The sequence below is a fragment of the Cryptomeria japonica genome, chromosome 11 (genome assembly GCF_030272615.1).
Source record: "Cryptomeria japonica chromosome 11, Sugi_1.0, whole genome shotgun sequence".
Taxonomy (NCBI): Eukaryota; Viridiplantae; Streptophyta; class Pinopsida; order Cupressales; family Cupressaceae; genus Cryptomeria; species Cryptomeria japonica.
Window position 1 is genome coordinate 173,887,607 of NC_081415.1, and position 4,665 is coordinate 173,892,271.

Below are 4,665 nucleotides of genomic sequence, written 5' to 3' on the forward strand. Positions count from 1 at the left end.
CGTGTCTCACTTTTGTTGCAAAAATAATGTATCTGCAATTTTTTTTAATAAACTTCTAAATGAGGTTGGTCTTCTTTCACTACCCATGAGGACCCATTTTGATAGTAAGGGTTATGTTAAACAAAATCTCCATGCAGCTTCTCACTATGTTCACATACCCAAGCTTGGAAGATTTCTGGAAAGATTGTGTTCATGAGAATGAAGTTTTCAGAAGAAGTTTCATGCGCCTATCTCTAAGCCAAATGTTGAATTTCAATGTTATCTCTTCTATTCCTAAAAATGTTATAGATGATGGCTCGAATGTAATAGAGAGCTCATATAAGAATTCCATCTTGCCTCATTTTCAATGGTTTGAAGAGGAAAAAGAAATAGATGTCACACATAGTACTTCTCAAATTCTAAATAGATCACATGCCTAGTTGAATCATGTGGATAAAACTCATTCTGGCTCCTCATCACAAAAAGGGACACCCAAGGAGACCAACACAGCTATTTAGACTTCTCAAAGGGTAGCAAGGAAATCAATATTAGATATTGGCGCATCTTGGGCAGACTCACAATCTGGTGGGGAAAATGATCCTCCTGAGAAAAATCAGAAACTGAAATTCATTTGTGAAGCAGGTGCTACAGAACCACCCAACAAGAATAGAATGACACCGCAAATTAGTTCCAGTGAAGAGGATACTTAGTTTCTCCATCAATTGGGAGAATAGAATCCCCTAGTTTCCTTAACTAATGACATTGATCCTCAGACACCAATCTCCAATACTACCATATTGACACCTAATACTGCCATCAATACCTTGTCTATCAAAATTCCAACAAGTACATCATCCACTCCTTGGATCAAGCAAGCAATTCAGAAATAGAGGAAACAATATTCATCGGTCACTAAGATTAGAGTTGATACAGTGACGCGCCTATTGGGAGAAATGCCAAAACCTAAGAAAGCGAAGTGAATGGCTAGGATGATCATGGACCCACAAACAAAGCATCATGTATTGGAGATCGTTGATCCCAATGTAGACAAGAATGAATAAGAGATCTTTGAAGGGGAATTAAACATAAGCAAAATTGACTTGGGTCCCCCGATGACTTAAGGAGATACCTATCATACTAAACACTCTATTGTTGTTTTGTCTAGGGGAACTAAAGTTGTGTAAAGGAAGAACGAAGAGCATGCACAATATATAGACACTCTTACTTTATTCGGTTTGCTTGGTCTATTGAAAATTTTGCAACTAATTCATCTTCAAGAGTATCCATGATGGAACTTATCAATTCTGATAAGTTAGAGCTTGTTAAAAGACCACAAGCCATAGATAAAGCAGTTGATGGTTGGACCAATCAAGTAATTTTAAAAGGATTGTCATTCATTGAGCATTGCCTGAGAAAATATAATACTCTTAAAGAGATGATAGTTGTGCATCGAGTTGAGTTATAGAAGACAAGAAGAGAAACTAGTAGATTTTTCACTGCCCTTCTAGAAATGAGAGAAGTCTTTAAGTTGCCCCAAAATGTCCTGATTTCAGAGCATATCCTTGAAAACCCCGATGCAGAGGATGTTGTCATTTGAACGAAAATGTTATAATGGAAACACCATGTCAGAAATGAACTCCAATCCTATCTTACAACTTCAGTGGTTCAAGATACAAATCTTCAATGAGATTTGAAGAGCTCTTTTGATACAATTGGTATAAATATCCTTGGGGATGATGGGAAAGATTGTTGAATGGGAAAATAGCGAGAAGGACCTTTTTCACAAAAAGTAGAGGATAGTCTTTCATTAGCCAATGTAGGATCTAAATCCATGGAATGTTCAAATGATGTAATGATGGTGTTGAATCCTGCCAATGAGAAAGTTAAGGATATTCCTAGAAATTTTTTTGAAGTCATCCAGAAGATCACCAAGTGGACGATAAGAGTTGAGGCCATGATTGAAACGGTGGTAGAAAGGATATCACATATTCTCTCTAATTTCAAGGCATATAGAAAAAGACTAAAAACATAGGTGGCACAACAATTACAGGTCAATATAACAGATGCAGCAAGGGCGGGTCAAGAAGCAATAGGTGATGTGGTGGAACTGGAAGACGAAAAAGCAGATGAGGATGTGGCTATTTGATTTTCTTGTTTCTTAGTGAGTTGTTTATTTTTCAAAGTCTTTTCTCAAACTATTGGTCCTGGTGGATCATTTATTTAGATATTATATTTAAAACTCTCTTTAACTAGCTATCTCCAAGAAGTCGTTATTTTGATTAGTTTATGGTTAAACTATTTAAGGATGGTAGGAAACATTGTTAAGGGTTCTAAAGGGGCTCTAAAAGGATCTAAATTTTAGTTAATTTTAATTTTGGAAGTTCATGAAAGTTTAATGGAATTTTGTTTGAAGGAGACTTTGTGTTGATTCAAATAGAATTCTAATCAATTTTTTATGCTATCATCAATGTTCATATCTGAATGATTCATTGAATGTGGGAATATTCGTTCTTGATTTAGAATTTATGCTGTAATGAAGAGTGATTTCCTACATTATTGTGAATTTACATTAGATATTATGCATGTTGTTGTTACTGACTTCTTTCATGCAGTGGTCATTCATCAGCAAAAAATTTTGTATGAATGTTAGTGAATGATTTGTGTTTAAGATATAGGGAGATTGATCTTTATAGTTTGTTGTGAAGGTCATGTGTGATTAATTTTCATCTTTTCCTTTTATTTTGTAAATTTTGCCTTTCCTATTTTCTGGTTATAAACATACTCAGAAAATTTAAATTGATATCATAAGAGGGAGTCGTACGTCTAAAATTCAAAGGAAAGTTGAAAAGTAATAGAAACTTCTCCAACTGTTGTTAATAGTTTGTTCTCTTGTTTGGGTTGGGAATCATATTGTGGTATTTTTGAAGAGAACAAAACCTATTAACCAACAGATTTTTAGCAACTTTGCTAGGGAAAAAGACAAAGAAATTTCAAATAAGTGTATTAATGTCACCTTATCTTGGGAATCATGGTTGTGTCTCATGAAAATGTCAAACCTATTGTACAACCAATGTTAGACTAGAAAAATCCATAAGGCCATATACTTTTAGGATTGCATAATTTTTCTTGGGAGTGCAGACACATTGAGGAAGATTTTTGGCATACCCAAGAAATTTTAGATGAAGACGAAAGAATAGTTAAAAATCTCGAAGTTGTTTATGTTAGAGTTGTAGAACCTTTCTATCCTATAGTCATTGTTCCACGAAGGCCCTTGAGAAGAGAAATAGTTGGAAGAGTTATAAATCCTCAAAATAACCACTAACATCTGGTGACTCTATCTACTTATCCTTTAATACTATTAAACTAGCTTCCAAGAGTTTTATTAGGAGTGAAAGAAAGTGAGGTGCTCAGGATCCAGATTTTGACTTCTTGCAATCAATGAATTTTTTAGTTTTTCCTTCAACTCTCAAAGCTAAATCCTTAAGTAGAACTCCTTCTCCTTCACATCCTAAACTACCTTCATCGAGTAATTCTTGTCAAGTTTTGACTTTAGCAGGAATTGTTTTACCTACTCAGGCCAATTTTCCCGTCATTCAACCTATAAATATGGGAGTCCCATGGGGTGCAATGATTCGTCCACTCAGCTTAATAGGACATTTGCATGACCTTCCTAAAGGTTCAGGAAAAACTATCATCCCTAAATTCAGAGGTGATGGGAAAGTGACACCAGATAAACATATGCATGCCTTTTTTGGAGCTTGCTCAATCTTGGGGATTCCACAGAAAGATGTTGCAGTTAGGCTTTTTGTTGAATCTTTACCAAAAGTTGTGGTAGACTAGTTTTTATCATTTGCCCAATGGTGAAATTGATAAATGGATCACTATGAAAAATAAGTTTGAAGAGAGGTTTAAAACTGCTAAAAATGAACATGTGGTGGTTGCTCAGTTATCTACTATGATTAAATAGATGCATGAGTCTATAAGGGATTTCATGGCTAAGCTCAATAAGTTGGTGGGTCAAATAAAAGCTAATGCAGTACCAAATTATCATTTGTTGAGATATTTCTTTACCAATAGTTTACCCTCTGAGGTTAGTTTTCTCATAAGAAGAAACCCGGAAGCTAATCTACTAGCAAGTCAGTGTATGGGTGTTTCGATAAAATATGACCTGATTACTTCAAGGAAGTGGAAAATGGAAATACAAACCAGTAAGGCACAAGAGGTCAGTTCTATTGACCCAGTAATCCAAAGGTTGGCTAATGAAATTATCACCCTAGAAAGACAGATGCCTAAAGGACCTCAACAACCTTTTTACCAAGGTGTGTCAAGATCACCAGTCAAGCCATTAAGTATTTCTAGTCCATCATAGAGATTAGCCATAGAAGGCCCTTCCTCTTCAAGAAAAGAAAAATAGATGGTATGTAATTTCCACCTAACTACTAGTGGGCCATACAAATGCTTGCCACAAATAAACAAGAAGAGTATCAAGTTGAAGATTTTGCACCTTTAGGGGATGCAAATGTGAATTTCCTTGAATATGAATCTAATGCAAAGGGAGAGGACTTGTTCAAAAAGATAGATAATCCAAATTGCACCATACTCACTAGAAGTCGATATGCATAAAAGAAAGATTCAGAAGATAAGTCTAACACAGACAATCCTCATTCACATCCTAAGTATATCATC